Raw genomic sequence first — 18,925 nt, 5'->3', positions numbered from 1 at the left:
CTGGAAGTGGTGCTATTGTTTAAGTGGTGGAGCACTAATTAGACTTGAGCTGAAGAGCTGAGGAATAGCACCCAGGCCCAGAGTTCAAGCCCCATGACCGAAAAAAAAAACCAAAAGCTTCAGAATTTGAGAAATAGCTTCACAAATGAGTGGAAACATACAGTATTTTGCTTTTTGAGATCAGATTGTTTCACTCAAATTGAGGATCTCAACTTCACACCATTTTTTCGGCAGATGACATTTTATTTTTCATAATGATTTAGTAATAGTTATATAATATTGTATGTATCTGTGCATGTGCAATAACAATGAGATCCTCCAGATGCTGTTTGAAAAGTTTCAGAGGAATAAGGAGCCGAATGAGTACAGAAACCCAGAGAGGGGGTAAAATTGTTTAAAGACCTCAGTGAAAACCCACAGACACACCCCAGTGAAAGCCTCATCTCATTCAACTTCACAATTATTCAAATAAATTACAATAAAATGACTTGCCTAGTGAATTTGACTGTTTATCCAGAAAAAAAGAGATTAAGAAGTAAATATGTATTTCTTAAATTGTATCCTTGAGAAAACAAAATGCTTACATAAGAAAGAAAAGGTAGTAGTAGGTTGAGAATCAATTTAAACCTCAAATGACATACAGGGGATTATGATTGACAAGAACGATGTGTCCTGTACATTGTGAGACTGCTTCTGAATTACCTAGGAAATGTAAAATTCCACACTGGATAAATCATGTCAATTATCAGGATGGTGAAATATTTCAGGTTGCTGGTGTTCCGACGGTTGTCTGTGGTGGCCCCTCTCTAGTTAATCCCCATTAGAATGATTTCTGAAAGGGAGATAGGACGGAGACCAAGCTGCCTTCCCAGAGCTCTCTTGCAATAACTTTGATAGATGGTGCTTTGGGCACTAGAGAGGCATTTATAGGATCTTTGGAACCATAAGAATGAACAACGTTAAAATAAACAGTGAAAGGTGCTAAATCAACAAAAATGCCATGATTTCTAGATTCATTTTAATAGGAAAAAGGTCTGTAAATATCGGAATCAAAGCCTCATTGACTTCTTCCTCAAGCATATATTCCATGGCGATTCCTTTTCTAGTTCAGAGTGTGTTTCATAGTTCTGTCTGTTTATTTCTTATTTTCTGGTGTAAGTCATTCTTCAAATTGTAAAGGACTCCATGCTAAGAATCCACTAATGCACTTCAGAAATCTGCTGGTGTTACAACACTTTTATTAAGGCAATATTTGTTCCATTTGTTTCTACGCCATTCTATGATTCAGTTTCTGGCAGCTCACACTCCTAAGAAAAAACAAATAAAATTCAAATGTTACATGTTTTCTGCTCATTTAAATAAGCTAGGCTTTCTAAAATATACTTTCTAGAATTAATATATTTAATAATAATAATATGAATTATACATACTAAATAATATATTTAATCAAGTTAAATAATCAATTTTATACACACATATGATGAATAACATCAAAATACATCCTGTAGATCTATGAGGATAGGGTAAGAAAGCATTCCCAAAATTGTTGAGCAATAAAATTGGGTGGGGCTTGCAAGAAGTATGGGGGGGTTATTTGGGTTAAAATATATATGTATGTGCACAATGCCATGGTAAAACACCTTGATAAACTCAATATAAACTTAAAAGATGAATGACATGAAAGTAAAACTGCTGTGTTGGAGTATGGGTACCAGTGGTAATGCAGAGAGTGAAGGGAGAGGGGTCATCAAGGTGAATACGATCAATGTACTTCAAATGCACATTTGAAAATAGAGCAATGAAACCTACTGACATTTTTTCTAAGAAGTAACCAGGGAGAAGTAGTGAGAGTGAATTTGATTGAGATGCATCCTTTGCTTGCATGAAGTTATTACAATGAAACCCCTTTTGCTAAGTATAGGATATCTAATAAATGGGTGAATAAAGGTTTTGTTGTGGAAAAAAAGTCACTTGAAAACTATAGGACCTTGGACCGCCTTACAAGAATGCAAACATTTTAGCTGCTAAAACAAACAACATACATGCATACAGAAATAGGAACACTGGCTCAATACTAAATCTAGATGCTCCTTTGGGAATGTATAAATATTATATCTATAATGTATGTGTCATGAGGAAATTTTTATATAATATGAACTCTAGTCACGTAACTTGTAGGATATACAATACCTAAGCAAATGCCACTTTTAGAACTAATAAATGAGTGGTAGAAAGGAGAGATGCACCAACTTTCTCAATAACCAGAAACAGTTAAATAGTTCCTTCTTTTCCTTTCAAATTCCTTTCTTTATTTATTTACTCTGAATAGTATATTAAGTAGTTGTACAAAAATGCCATTCACCAAAGTAGTTCATACACAGTGCATCTTGATTGTCACCCATATCAGAATTCCCCCAGTCCCACCACACTCCTTCCCTCACTTTTCTTAACTTTTAGTTTATATATTGATCTTCTTGGCATTTAATAAGTCAGTCAGTGTACACAGTGCATCTTTGTGCCATCCTTTCAACCCCTCCACGCCCCCTTTGACCCAGCCCTTCTCTATCTCTCTCCCCTGTGGTGTAGACAATAGATTCTGTGTTCATTCTCTCCCCTTCCCTCCTTCATTCTTCTACCATCTTCCTTTGGTCCCACCTTTCCCTCCCAAAAGTACCCATTTTCTGGTACTTATTTGCCTTTGGACAATCTTTTTAAAGAAGTACACTATTTGAGCTCTCCATAGAATCTAGTGTACTTCAGTTAATTCCTTTGTAACCACTTGCAGGTCACACAATGTGTTTATAGGTTTGTAGGCACATTGTATCTACCACAAATGAGGGAAGTCATGCACCTTTGTTTCTCTGAACCTGGCTTACTTCACTAAATCAATTTTTTCACAAGTCTTTTCATTTTCTTATGAATGGTAAAGATCATTCTTTCTGGTGAGTGAGCAGAATTCTATTGTGCATATAAACACATTTTCTCAATCCATTGAGGGGCATGTAGGCTGACTATCTTGACTGTGGTAAAGATGCAATGATCTTGGTCATGCTGGTAGCTTTAGTGTTGTTTGTAGCTTTATTGGATAAATGCGCAGGAGTGGAACTGCTGGGTCATAGGATAGCCTTCTGTTTAATTTATTTGATGACCCCCCCATCCAGCTTTCTAGAGTGTTTATATTCATAAACATAATATAACATGTCAAAACTTTCTAAGATCCAGAATCACAGAGAATCAAAGTCTTGATAAATAGGATTGCATCAAAGTTACAAGTCCACAGAATAGGAAAAAAGATTTTTATCAGCTATATACCAGACAAAGGCCTAATGTACAAAATATATGTAAGTTATTAAAAAGAAATCCTCAAAAAATAAGCCCTCACTCAGCCAAGTACCCATGGCTTATACCTGTAATCCTAGCTACCCTGGAGGCTGAGATATAAGGATTGTGGTTCAAAGCCAGCCCAGGCAGGGAAGTCAATAAATTACCCCCCAAAAAAATACAGAAGTGGAGTTGTGGCTCAAGTGGTAGATCACTAGGATTGCATAAAAGAAGCTCAGGGTCAGCGGTCAAGCCCTGAGTTCATAATAATCTAATCTAATTAATAAATGAATTAATAAGCCTTCAAAGAAACAACAACTCAATTCATAAATGGGCTCAATTAAAGAGAGACTCTTCAGAAGAATAAATAAAAATGGCCAATAGACACATGAAGAAATACTCAACATCTCTGGCCATGAAGGAAACACAAATCAAAACAACCCTGAAATTCTAGCTCATCCCAGTTAGAATGGCCATTATCAAGAAAACTAACAATAACAAATGGATGTTGCTAAAAGGGAACACTATTGCATTGAATCCTTCTTTTTCTTCCCAGACATGTCCACTTTTATATGTTTATATGATTGAACTCTAAATAGGGCAAAAGATTTTCCAAATTTTTGTGAGATACAGCCAATATGGTCCATTTGTTACTACACTTCCTTATCCAATCTGAATTTTGTGAAGTCATTTCAGTATAGGATTTTGGACATAGAAATTTTTTCTGGGTAGGTTGATACTCTACTATCTGTGTTATAGCGCTGGCCCTGAGATTGTGCTAATATAAATGAGTTATTCAACAAATTTGTCCAAACAACATATTTATGCCCAGAAACACAATTATCCTCAATTCAAAGTAACTGTTTTATTGTTTCCTATTCATTAATAATAGTATGTAAGTTTATCTGTCTGGGGGAGCCGAAGAGGGGGCATAGAATTGGTGGGACAAAGAGTGAACAAATGCAGCAGTGATACTCACTAGACTCTATGTTGAAAATGAGTTATACAGCTTGTAGGGGAGGAGGTCTGAAGGGAAAACCTGGGAGGAAGTGAAGGAAGGCATAACACTGTTCAAACAATCGATAGGAAATAGACTCATTATCTTACTCATGTACCTGTAACCCCTCTGTACAGTATTTTTACAATAAAAATATTTTTTAAGTTTAAAAATGCACTCTTTACCTCATTGATGTAACTGCAACTCCCCTGAACATTACCTTCACAATAACAATGAAATAAAATTTTAAAAAGTGTACAAGATACATTGATTCTTACAGACCTTGCCCATCTTTAAAAGTGAACTTTTCTACCCTAACAGACAAATTTTAAGTTGAACATTCAAGGAATGAAGATTCAATCAAGAGCAATTTTAGCCACTTTTTGTAATAAGTTGGCATTTCTTTCACTTTGTTAGATGTAAGAGTGAGTTCAATTCCTTCTAATTGTCATCATTATGTCTACTCACCCTCCCTGACCTTTCTGTTGAGTGTCCTCCAGCCTAGCCACATCAGTCCTTTTCACTCAAGTCCAGTGGGATCAATAAGGATGGAAGTTCACACTCTAAACTGATCGTTAGCTGATACTTTTCATTTTGTAACGGGACTCCCCACTGGCCCGTAAGCCCACCAAAGGCCCATTTAAATCATCGCCTTTTGCTGGCACTCCACTTCTAATCAGCTGTTCTCACCTAGTCTTCTAGTCCTTAAAATTTCACTTCAAAATGTCTCCGTACTATTTCCTTCATTTTCCATCCCCTGTTAAATGTAGGTTAGGCTGCCACTTTTCCCATGATGAGCTCTTGGCTCTAATTCATTCTGCACACTGCTCAGGCCATATCATCCTCAACTTGGCAAAAGCATTTGCCACCATGGGACATTTTTCTACTTTGTAAAATGCTTTCTGACTTCCAGGATAGCTAGTCCATAGCCCTGGTATTTATCTTTTCTAGATGTTCTTTTTTCTACTTTTTATCTTCACTTCGTGGATCAATGATCATTGTTTGAACCTCTTTTAGACACTCACTTTTTTCCTAGGCTTGCCAGGGTAAAAGATCCAAATGCTAGACACATTTATAATACTAGTCTGGACTATTTCTCTCATATACTGAATGATAACTGAACATGAGTGAGTCCTAAGACACACATTACAGAACATGTTTAATATTGAACTTCTAGGATTAGACAAATAAAATGAAACACTGAACTCATGATCTCCAACAGAGTTTCTCATGCTGTTATTTTAGTCCAAACATTGAGTTATCTTCTATTCCTCTTTTTCTTTCATGCTGCATATCTCTACTATCAATGAACTCAAGATCTAACCACAGCTCTGACTTCCATGTTTACCTTTTTTCTTAATTATCTTTGCCCTTGATTCCATGGTTGCTTTACAGTTTCATTTCAAAACTATCATGTTACAATTTAACATTATATCCTCTTTTTAAGGTTTCCCAGCATAATAAAATATCAAATATTTAAGAATGTATGTTCACTTAAATGATTTGGCTCTTGTTATAGTTCTTACTGCTTCTCCTGTTGCATGGTGTTTATTTTTTATTACAACATTAATTCATTTTGCTTTGGATGGGCTGACCTTATTGACTTCCCTCAACCTAGAAAGCTTTAGTGCTTTTGCATAATTCTGTTTCTCTAAACCATTTCTAATATATTTATTCCAAGTAATCAATGGCAATTCAGAAAATACATACACCTATATAAGGATATGTATATATATATATATATATATGATAAAAGATATGTAGAACAGAATTTATAAAAAATCTTAATATGCCTTAATGATTTTTGGAAATTCCTCAGAATTAATTGATTCTTCCATTAGGTTTACATTGATTAAACAACTGGATGAACACTGACAATCTCCATCTGTAAATAAATGTTTGATTACAATCTAATTCCGCAAAATTCCTCCTCAGGGCACTGACAAAATGTACTTAGTTCTGACTTGAAAGCAGGTCGATAGTTTTGTTTATGTTAGTGTAGAACTAATTACTGCTTGTCCAAATTCCACTTGTTCATCAATAATATAGGCCACTTTGGGGGCATTTTGTGACAATAGGAAAACATTTACAATTATATTTCTTTACGATTTTGTTATTCAAAACGTAATGCCACATTTTTAGACTAGTCTGACTTATATATATTTTTATATTTACATGATCAAATCTGGGAGCTCACCCCAAATTAATAAATTAAGTGGTTACATTGTAGTATTTTCTGATTACCATGGAGAAAATGTTTCCACAGCTACTAGTTTTCAAGTTACCATGACAACACCAGTTCCTGTGGAGTTGATGCACCTCATCCTGTAGCATTTCCTCCATACAGACAAAGTAGCCATGAGTCGTGATAGGAACTCACATTCTTGTATATTCCAAGTAAGAATTAGAGATGATTGGAGCTTTCGTGTCTTTCTAACATTTACCAGATGTGAGAAATGTAGAAAGTTGCTTAATATTCTGTATGCATCTAACTTTTAATAACAAAATACACAATACAAAAGGGATCATATTGTGAGAATTTACTGACAGTGCTTGTTCTTTTTATATTGCCCTTTATAGTTAGTATCCATGCTCTAATACTATTTTGAATTCCTTGAATGGTATGCTGCATGGTCAGCAGATGGATGATCTGAGATGATTATCATCTTAATTTTGTATGTGTAGTCTCTCTCTCTGTCTCTCTCTGTCTCTCTCTGTCTCTCTCTGTTTCTCTCTCTGTCTGTCTCTGACTCTCTATCTCTGTCACTCTCTCTGTCTTTCTGTCTCTCTCTCTCTCTCTGAGAGAAATTCCCTATACATACTGGCACATTACAACAGCAGTAACATCACTGTAATCAAAATAAAAATGTACCAATGTAAGGTGGACTTCAACTACTGTCATATGCATTCGTGTTTGATAATTTATGCTTAACAAATTTCCCCTAGAAATTATGACAGATTGAGTTCTACAATTTCATTTTATCTGTCCATTTTTTGCACTCACCTTCTCCATATCTCCATATCTGAAAATATGGAGACCAGCTAACTTGGTTTGAATTGAAAGTTATTATAAACTAACCAATTTGTGGTAATGGGGTATAAACAACTACTAATGTTATTCAAGCTATTTTAAGTGGTAAAGCTGTGTTGGACTTGTATAAGTAAACTTGAAATAGCCTTTTAAAAATGTGTAATGAATACCTGCCCATCTCCAGTGGAAAGCATCAAACACAAATCCATCAATTTTCATGTTTCTGAAATAGCTATGAACGCTATAGTCTTGAAAAGCACCTGATTCTATTTTGGTTGCTACATACCTTCTCATATTAGTTGGAAATCCTGATTTCTCTGTAAAAAAATGAGACAAGGTGATTATAATTTTGGTTCCAAGATTTATGTCAAAATTGCATTTGTGTATTAAAGATGTTGCTTTTATCCAGGAAAAAAAAAGTGTCACTGTACTAGCTGTTGAGAATATTAAGCAACAGAACAAGCTACTAAAGAAAAGAAATGTACATGGTTATTAGGGATCATTTATGTAATTGAAAAATCAAAAGTTTTATATATATATACATATACATATATGTAGATGTAGATGTGTATATATGTATATGTAATAGACAGAAATTACTAAGTGACATCAGGCATTTGAATGGCACTTACCAGTCTAATCTTAACCTTCACTTCTAATTATCCATTGAGCATATTATATCATATATCGATTGGCTAGGGAAAGTTGATCTACACAAGAATTCTTAGATATCTGGGATCACTACATTTGTATATTTGAATATTATAAATAGCTCTTTAATGTCTGAATCAAACAGTACCTGCTATCTGTCTACCGAAAAAGGAAAAAGTTTGTACTCCCTGAATCTCTGCTATTCTTATTTTTGCTGTTGATTGCTGTTGCTTTTTTATTAAGGTACTAGTATTTGAACAGAAGGCTTTATCTCACTCAGATGCTGCTCTAAGACTTTAGAGCAATACATCAGTTAGACTCTTGCATTTATATCTGGGTCACCATGGGCTAAATGTGTTTTATTTATGCTTCCCAGGTGGATGGGATGACAGAGTTATACAACCATAACTAAGATTTTTTGTTTATTTATTTGTTTGTTTGTTTTTTGGTTGAGAGGAGATGTCTTTTTTTTTTTTTTTTTGCTTAGCTGCCCTGTTACTACTCCCAATCTCTACCTCATGATTATAATCATGGCTACCAATACTGGACATAAGGACAATTTTCACCTGTAGATTATTTTAGGGAATTTGGCATAACAATAAAAACAATGTAAAATAATTCTTTACATGTGGAATATTAATCCTTTGAGGAAACACAATGCTTGATAAGAAATGTACTCATTATCTTGCCCATGTAATTGTAACCCCTCTGTACAGTATTTTCACAATAAAAAATAAATAAAAATTTTTTAAAAGATTAAGCAGTGAGTTTGTGAGATGTCAAATGTTAAATACAAGAGAGTAGATACAATACAATAAGGAAATAACGTCTTTAGAAGGTGAAAAGAGGATACACTTGTCAGTTTGAAAATAGATAATCATTGGATTTGTTCATGTTAGACTCCCTAAGAGGTAAGAATACATCAATTTTTTCATGCTGTAGGCAGCCTACATTGAGAATGGAAGAGCTTGAATTAGAAACTAAGGGTTGGAACCAAGTAGAATAAGTGTGTGGTTGGCGCAAAGAGATTTGACACTGTCTCTTACAGAAATACGTGCTGCCTAGCCGAGAAGTACATTCAGCACCACGCTGACACTGACAGCTCCTTATAGCTCCATTGCTGAAAACCACATGCCTGAAATCTCCATTTCTAGGAGAGTTCTCCTGCAGATACTGAGCAGGGCAGTAGGCACAAAGTTCTGAGTTAAAACACTAATTCAACACTCAAAAAAAAGTTATCACTGGGGCTAGGAAAGTGGCTCAGTGGTAAAGTGCTTGCCTTACATGATGAGGCCCTGGGTTCAATTCCACAGCACCACATAAGCAGATAAAGCTGGAAGTGGTACTATGGCTCAAATGGTAGAGCACTAGCCTTGAGCTGAAGAGTTGAGGGACAGTGCCCAGGCCCAGAGTTCAGGCCCCACGACTGACAAAAATAAATAAATAAATTAATTAATTAATAAAAAGCTATCAGTGAATATCTCTTCAGCACAAGGAAGCTACAAAATATGTAAGAATGCATCATAACACCAATTTCAATATTATAATTAAATAAGATGTAAACAAATAGGTCATTAAATTTAATTAATTTCCCATGGATCTGAAGTATAGAATTTTAATGTTCTTATACAACAAAATTGTGTTGATCACACACATGGTATTAACACATCAGTCTGGAGCCCATAGGAATGAAATTGAGGTATGTGTAGGACCCTTTCTGAGTGCTGTAGGTGTGGTCCTGGGCCAGTATTCTCTCTCTTCAGTTGAGGTGTGTTTCTGTGCACACAGGATGCTTTCGTTTTTCTTTACAGTGTTCTATTTCTGTGACTGTCTAGGTATCTAGATGTACTATTTTATATGATTCCTGTCATCTTGGATAATAACGGATCCTATTTTCTAACTTTAGCTTGTTTGCTTTATCTTTCCATTACTGGGCTTTGCTTTGTAGGCCTTCTGCTTATAAGGCAAGCACTCTAGCACTTGAGCAATACCCACCCATATTTCAGATAGGCCGTCACTAACTTCTCTGGCTGAGATCTGGCCTGGAACGTTGATCCCTGAACCTCTGTTTCCTGAAGAGCTAGGAAGAGCGAGATATGCCACCACACAAAATATCATTCTAGACTCATTTTATTCATCCATTCATTTTTGCAGAAAATAGTTGCAATATTGACAGGCTTTTGTTTCTTTTGAATTGTGACAAGCATACTTGAGGTAAAAACTCTTCCTCTTTAGGAAGTCAGGGCATCATACAGAATTGTTAACTGCCGGAATAATGTTATATACAAATATCTCTAAAGCCTTTTCATCTTGCATATACTCACTGAATAGCAGCTCCCTGTTCACTTTACCCTGTGTAACTCAATGCTTCTGTCTGATTCTGAGAATCAGAGACCTGACAGCTGATTGTAATCATGCAGAATTTATCTTTCCGTGACAAACTCATTTTACCTAGGACATAGTTCATCCATCTTGTCATATACGACAGGATTTCCTTCTCATTTCAGAAGAATAGTAACTGTCTATTGAATGCATATTTTTTCCTTATTCATTTATTTCTCAATAGGGATTTGTGTTGTTTCTATAACTTAGCATTTGTCAGTGATGGTGCAGTGCAAATAAGAGCACAGGTATCTTTATGAGATCCTAAGTTCCTGTTCTGGGCATGGACAATAGGCATATGAAGAAATATTCAACATCACTAAGCTCCAAGGGGGTACAAAACCCTAAAATATTATCTCACATTAGTTATGGTAGGTATAACCCTCACACAGTGTGAGAGAGAATTCAAGATGGTGCAAACACATGCTGTAAGAAATCATTACAGAAGTGTAAAGATAACTCTGCTTTGACCCAGAAATGCTATTTGCAGATATATATCTAAGATGATTGGGGTTGTCTATATAAAGTATATGGCCTCTGACCCTGTTTCCTATCAAAACTAATGTCTCATTATATACATATGTGATTATAAATATATATAATTCTAAATATGTATATACAATGCTAAAGTGAAATGTTATTGTAGCACCACACCAAAACGTAGCAAGAAGGAAGACAAAACCGACATTCTCCAAGACCCTACATGTACTCCAGCGCCCTCCAGATGTTCTCCTTCCAAACCCAGGCAACACAACCTATGTCTCTTTCTCTAACTTATTTTTGACTCCTAAGAACTTTTTAAAAATATTTTTATTGTAAAGATACTGTACAGAGGGGCTACTATTACCTGAGTGAGGCAATGAGTCCATTTCTTATCGAGCATTGTTGGAAAGTATAGCAGCAGTTATTAAGTTGTACTTGCAAAGGCTGAATTGTGGCTCTACAGTGTCTCTATGCTTGGGGATTTTCTTATTCTCAGTTCTGGCAATTCTTCTTCCATAAAATGAGGCCCAACAGGAACAATCACTGTGAAAGGATTTAATGTGATGAGCAACATCAGCATTTTCCTAGTGCCAGACCTGGTTTAAATACACAGTCACTGTCGATGATTCAGTTGTCATCCAAACCAGCCTCTCTCCTGGGATTTATTCCCAGATAAATCTACAATCAGAGTTAGTGCGGACTTTCTTTTTTCAATCTCAAACTGTTTCAAGAAATGCTGGATCCGAAGAGTCCCTGTGCTGAAAGACTAGCAGACTAGAGACTATGTTACATTCAAATCATGCCCTATATATTTATTAGTGTTTATTAAACATATCCTAGAGAAACTAGGGATGAAAACATACATTATATGAAAGTATTAAATATAGATATAAAGGAAAACTATTCGAATTATGTGTGTTTAGTGATATAGCAACATATAGACTCTTGATTTCACTTTATTTGTGTGCCCAAATCCAATGAGAAGTAATGTCTCTTTTAATGAGGATATTTCTCTCTCTTTCCTATACTTTCCTTCCCTTTTCTCTGTCTCTATTTTTTCTTCTTTCTCTATTGCTTATTTTCAATTTCTGCCACTCGTGTTCTATATCAAACTTACTCTCTCTTTGAAATAGCCCCTCTTGCTTGAAAACTCCATGAGTTTTAAGAGCTAAATAATTTGAATGCTCATAGTACTATGATATTAAGATCGGCAGGAAACTATATGTGACTCTTATCTCCAGTCAAACTACTCAGGAAAAGCCAAAGTAGTGCTTTGGCTCAAGTGGTAGAGTGTTAGCCTTGAGCACAAAGAGACTCAGAGGCCAGCATCCAGGCCCTGAGTTCAAGCCCCAGACCAGAAAAAAAAAAGATTATATTATGGGAAATCCTGAGTTAGATTTCAGATTTTAAAATTTTTAAATAACATGATTTGTTAATACCAATTTTAACTCTGGGCTTTCTACTTAAGTAAGAATGTGGAAAAATCATGTAGCCAGAGGGAGTGTTGGGTCATGGATCCTACACATTGCATGTGACTTACCTTTCTTGTTCTCCTACCCATAAATAAAATGCTTCAACACAAATTTTAATGATGAAAAGAGAAAACTTTTAGGTGAGGAAAAATTGTGTCTACTACATCATTATGATGTCTAACTTTGTGAATATATGATTGCTAATTCTACTAGTAACAGATTGAAATAAATCCTATCATTCCATCATCCTTTTAAATCCATCAAACCAAAATCCAATTTAATATCTTCCAATTTTCTTTAAAATAAATGGCATAATAAAAATGTAAGTAAAAATATGAAATTTACATAAGCATTCAATGGAAACTAATTTCATAGATCCTAAATGTTGTTGTCAACATACACATTCTCAAATCAGGGTCAATAATGACTGACAACTAGTTTGACATTCCATGTAGGCTTTAGTTGAAATTTCAGTCACTTTAGAAATAACATATCTATTTTAATCAGTGAACACAGTCAATTACATTTTCCAATGTGTCTAAACCTATGGGTGTTCAGGATCACATCTCTGTGCATCCTGGGTGTTGCTTCCATGGATACATGTCTTCCCACACGTTCTTCCAAGACTTCAGCCATGACAGTATCCACCATGGAAAGTGTTTGGATCACTATAACCTTCCCATGGCATCTCACTTTTGTTTATTGCTTAATAAAATATATATCCTGCATTATCTAGCTTTCAGACTTGCATGACTACTCCTATGTTGGTGATCCCTGCAATCATAACATCATCATGTCAGAAATGCTAGGAGATTTGTCATTGTATTCCTTCTGACCTTTTAAACAGAACAGAACCCATTCAGTAAACACTGAATTTGGGAAGATTAATGAAGAAAAACAAATTCTGAAATCTCTATGAGTTCTCTGTGAAATGCTCTGGGAATCTGTAAAAATAAACATGACTTTCAATGCATTTTCAGAGCACATAAATTTATGTATTCTCTTTTAAGCACTTTTATTTTTCATTCTTATATGGCATTAACTAATGAAATAAATTTGTGGGCTGCTTTCATCTTGAATTCTTATTTAGAAAAAAATATTTTTGAAAGGTTCTACTATATTGATATTATATTTCAAGGAATGTAATCATGCAGTAAGCCAATAGTGAGATTCAAAAGCAATATTTATAACCACTGGTAAATTTTCAATGTTATGATCTTATATTCAGCAGAGAGTACTTCTAAGTTAGAAGCCTCTACATATCAACCTGATTGGAAAGAATAAGTCAGAAAGTAATTTGTGAGTGGTGCTATGCCTGCAATCATTTACTAGGAATATAATAAGAAACAAAACGAAATGTTACACAGGTAATCACATCCTGTTGACTTAATACAGTATCACAAGAGAACAAAAGAGAAAAATTCCATTCAAAACATTGCAGTAAATACTGCTAGAGAAAAGAACCAGAAACTCGGAATTAGATCTAGCCATTCTTCCATCATAGATTGTAAACAAGATTTTCTTTATTTCAAAACAAATAGACACATGCAATAAATAATAGTAATTAATAATACCTCTGTCTATTTGTTAACTTCTTAAATGAACAGGCCACATACTTTGCCTGTATTAAGCCCGAAAAACAACAGGAAATCTTACTGTGATTATTGGACATGTGATTACCAGGACATATGCCAGAATAGTTAATAAACCAAGCAAAATAATATTTGTTAGGTGGAGTACATAAATTTAGTGTGTTAGCCACACTTCCTATTTCTGATTCAAATACTTAAGAGAATTTTTTTTAATTATGGCCCTGAGAACTGTACATGAGTTCTTCAGCTCAAGGCAAGAGCTCTACCATTTTAGCCACAATGCCACTTCTGGGTGTCTGGTGATAAGAGATAAGAGTCTCACAGGCTTTCCTGCCAGGGCTGGCTTTGAACCAGGATCTTCAGAACTCAGCCTCCTGAGTAGCTAGGATTACAGGTGTGGGCCACAGGCAAGAGAAATAACTAAGAAAAGTTTGCTAATGATTTACAACTTCAAATGTTTGAGACCAAAGTCAGCTGAATTCATTGTTTGTCTGAGGTGAGTCAGAACATCATGACTACAGAAACCCATGGGCAGCTCCCAGATTCACAGCCGCCAGCAAGCAGAAGTGGAGAGGAGGGGAGAGAAAGCAAGGAGAGAACAAAATAATATGATGTCGTTTGCATGAAAATGGAAGTCCCTTGGAAGAATTATGTTGAGTGCAGCTAACCAGGCTCAGAGAGACCAAAGGTGTACGAGGTCTCTCACTGGTGCAAGTTAATAGAACTAAAAATAAATTTGAAAACACATGCAGGACCATTAACACACACACACACACACACACACACACACACACACACACACACACACACACACACACACATTCAAAATGGTTAAGTGATTATTCATAGGAATGAGTTTCTGTTGTCTAACTCCTTTGAATAATCATCAGAAAGCTGAAACTTTGACCTAGTTGGGAACTAAAAGGAGGAAGATGGGCAAATGCCAACAGGAATGGTATATAGCTGATGTATATCTGGAGGAAACAAATGGGAACTGCAGGAGAGTCTGAGGACAAGATATAAACAGCAGAAGAATGATGGGATGATAGAAATGGAGACAATACTTAAGATGTAGTGTCCACATAAACTGCTTTCTTCATGGGAAACTCTTTTGTATAACTATTTCAAGAAAACAAGAAAAAAAAGGTACTGAAAGGGAAATAATAGCCTTTCAAATGAAATAGTTGACATTCCTGATATAAAAGAAAGGTTTCATTGATTTCCTTTCTCTGATTCTCTTGAAAGACTAATATTCAAATTGCCTTTTTATTAAATGCAACCGTTATTCATTTATGATGACTGGATTTAATTTTATTTAGATTTTTTTTAACCATTTGTTTTTCTAAAGTACTCATTGGTTTTTATTCCAGAAGTGGAGTTATGGCTATGATGCATTTTGATCAGTTTCACTCCTTTCATTATTCTCCCCTATTTTTCCCCATCCAATCTTTTATTTTAAGTTTTCTAGTTCCAAATATTTTTTTACAATGAATACAATGATTGCATTTGTTCACCCTTCTTCCCTCCTCTGGCATTGCCCACTCTCTTCTAGAACAGGTTTCGGCTTCCTGATATTAATTTTCTTAATCTACTTGGTAATAGTGAAAAGGGGTTAGATCATTGGACTACTCTGTTTGTGTGAGTTTTCATATCATGTATGTTTGGATTTTAGATTTAACTTCCACATATGATTGGATAATACATGAGCCATTTGTCTCCCTGAGACTGACTTCCTTTAGCATAATTTTTTCTAAGTCAATCCATTATGCTGTAAATGACATATGATTGTTTCTGATAGATGAATAACATTTTATTCAATATATGTAGCACACTTTTTGGATCCTCTCACCCACCATAAGTCATCTGGGCTTTTTCATAACTTAACTATTGTGAATAGTGCATCAATGAATATGCAAGTGACTTAAATTAAATTTTTCAAAACATAATTTCATTATTTTAGTGCAAAGAATATCCTTAACAATCTTTATATTTCCCCCACTTGAGGCAATCCCATTCTTGCATATTCTCCTTGGAAAGGCAATCTTAATGCTCTCAAGTGATATAAAAAGACAACACACATTCCCTCTATAAAATATTTTCATAAATTCTTTGCTTGTTCATTTCTATATCAATTCAAATTCTACTTACATAATTACCATACATGATAAAACATTGTTCTTTTCAATAAGGATGCTTGAGGCTTTTTCATATGCATGAATTAGATGAATCACTTATTATCACACTATTATAATTTATTTTGATAAGAATAATGTTCTTTTCTGTTTAGCTCCAGGAAAGTTTTCCTGAACTGCCTCAATTAGATGTTCATAATGTTTGAAATCTGTGGGGTCTTTTGGGCCTGAACTTGAGGCTTTCCTTTAAAAGTCATTACAACCAATCAATTCAGTAAAAGAGAGAAGATAAAAAGAAATGGGTTAGTGTCCTTTGCTTGAAATCGTCCAAAGAGTAATCCTTTTATTTTATTTTATTTTATTTTTTGTCTATCTGGGCTTAGGCACTGACCCTCAGCGCCTCAGCTCAAGGCAAGCACTCTACCACTTGAGCCACAGTGCCACTTCCAGTTTTCTGGTAGTTTATTGGAGATAGAAGTCTCACAGACTTTCCTTTCCTGGGCTGGCTTTGAACTATGATCCTCAGATCTCTGCCTCCTGAGTAGCTAGGATTACAAGTGTGAGCCACTGGCACCCAGCAATCCTTTCTATGCTTAAACAGCTATTTTTTTTTCCTTGAATACACAAAGGAATCTTCTCTCTGCAGTGACGCTAGTATATTAAAAAATTATAAACTTGGGGAGGGGTAGATCAATGAAGAGAAGAAGGGAAGAATGCAGTAAAGAAGTTGTTGTATATAAGACAACATTAAGAAATGAAAAGGAAGGAGTAGTTAGCATGGGAGTGAATGGGTGGAGGTGACTCTGATAAAGGTGCATTATAGTCATAAATTGTTTATTTAAATGACAACTTTGTTGTACAACTATTTAAAGATAATAAAAATAAAATATTTTTGGATGAATTGTTGAAGTGGATTGACCAAAATTTTGTTGAGAAGTTTTGCATCAATGTTCATCAAAGAAATGGGTCTATAGTTCTCTTTCTTTGATGAGTCCCTGCCTGGTTTTGGGATGAGGGTTATGATGGCTTCATAGAATGTGTTCGGTAGTGAGCTTTCTCTTTCAATTTCATTGAAGAGTTGGAGGAGTATTGGTGTGAGCTCTGCTTTGAAGACCTTGTAGAATTCCGCTGTAAAACCATCTGGTCCTGGATGCCTCCATCAGAAAGAATGACATTGCCCTATTTGTTAGGAAATGGAAAGAATTGCAAAAAATTATATTAAGTGAAGTAAGCAAGGCCCAAAGAAACATAGGTCCCATGGTTTCCTTTATTTGCAATATCTAGTATATGTACGAGTCAAGCAGAAAAGGTCAGATAAGGTGATGTTAGGAAAATGCACCCTAAGATATGTATTTAAATGTTTTTTTCTTTCATGCATTTGTTTCTAACACAATTATAAAATTATTCCTTTGTTGTTTTGTATGTCCCTCCCCCACAGTATAACCCTTGCTTTCACTCTATTTGATGTCGGTATAATTGGTGAAGGGGAAGGGGAAAAACAAGTCGTTTAAATAAGGAAACAGGCAGACCCATTGCAACAATGAGAAGTACAAGTTGTCATGTCAAAAACGAACTTTACAACTTTGGTGGGGGGGGACTGGGGGGGCAGGGGGAGGCTGGGAAGGGATGTGAAGGAGAAACAAAGGAGGAGGCTACAATGCTTGATAAGAAATGTACTCATTATCTTGCCCATGTAATTGTAACCCCTCTGTACAGTATTTTCACAATAAAAAATAAATAAATATTTTTAAAAAATAAAAAATATTTTAAAATATAAACGTGTTTATGAATTACAATGAAATTCTAAAGTGTGAGTTCGAATAAGTCATTGATATTTTGTGCAAAAATGATATGATTAAAATGTGTACATTAAAACTTGGAAAAGCATTTTTAAAGTAATAAATGGTAAGCCAGACATTAATAGTTTAATCTGTAAGCCTAGCTACACACAAGGGAAAGATCTAGAACTTCAAGCTTCAAAGGTAGCCCAATCAGGGAAGTCTGCAAGTCTCAAAAACTACTAGATAAGTGTGACTAGAGATGAGACTCAGCTGGTAAAGCACTAGTCAAGTGAGCAAGCTAGCAAGTGAGAGGCTCTGAGGGCAAACCCTAGTACCACCAAAACGTAAAAGTAAAAATAAATATCATCCAAGGTTCAGATGATTTATTGTTCATGAATTTTATTTTATTCATATATGTCTATACATTGTAATATATATTATATATGGGAGGATTTTTTATTTTATCTTGTGAAATACTTAGTAGGATGAAGTAGTCTCTGGAAAATGTGTTTTTATTTAAATTCAAGCTTCTACTGAGAAAGTCACGTATGCAAAATCACAAGTTGGATATGTGCTATTTCTGATTATCTCATTCACACCAACTTGTCATGAATAAAATGTATTTAAGGACCTAATGGTACTATAAGGAGCACACATGACATTTATGTATCATTTATGGAATCAGACTTGCCACTTCATATTATTTATGTATAGCTAAATTGATGCTGGATAGATAGATAGATAGATAGATAGATAGATAGATAGATAGATAGATAGATAGATAGATAGAAGATAGATAGATAGACAGACAGACAGATAAACAGACAGACAGACAAACAGAGAGAAAGGTAGAAAGATAGATCTATTTCTTGTTAAAGATGCTTTCTGGCAAAAATAAATAGGCAAAGAACTTTCTGTATTGACATATATTTAAATGACTTTGTCGTGTTCAATTGTCTACATTCTACAAATATTTATTATTAATCTTAGGATGATGATGATCTTTAAATAGCTGCACTAACTAGTTTAAACTCAACATGTAAAGTTATATGTACAATGCAAATGTTTTTTATCCTGAATCTC

General features: G+C 34.9%; 1 protein-coding gene across 3 annotated transcripts in view; it reads left to right on the top strand.

Moving 5' to 3' along the window:
- Cdh18 (cadherin 18) overlaps window positions 1-18,925 on the top strand; it is a 394,050-nt gene that overhangs the window by 278,896 nt on the left and 96,229 nt on the right. The window lies entirely within an intron of this gene.

This window comes from Dipodomys merriami, unplaced genomic scaffold (genome assembly GCF_024711535.1).
Source record: "Dipodomys merriami isolate MVZ:Mamm:240054 unplaced genomic scaffold, mDipMer1.0.p SCAF_32, whole genome shotgun sequence".
Lineage (NCBI taxonomy): Eukaryota > Metazoa > Chordata > Mammalia > Rodentia > Heteromyidae > Dipodomys > Dipodomys merriami.
Note: the sequence above shows the minus strand (reverse complement) of the source record. Positions and strands in the feature narration are given on the sequence as shown.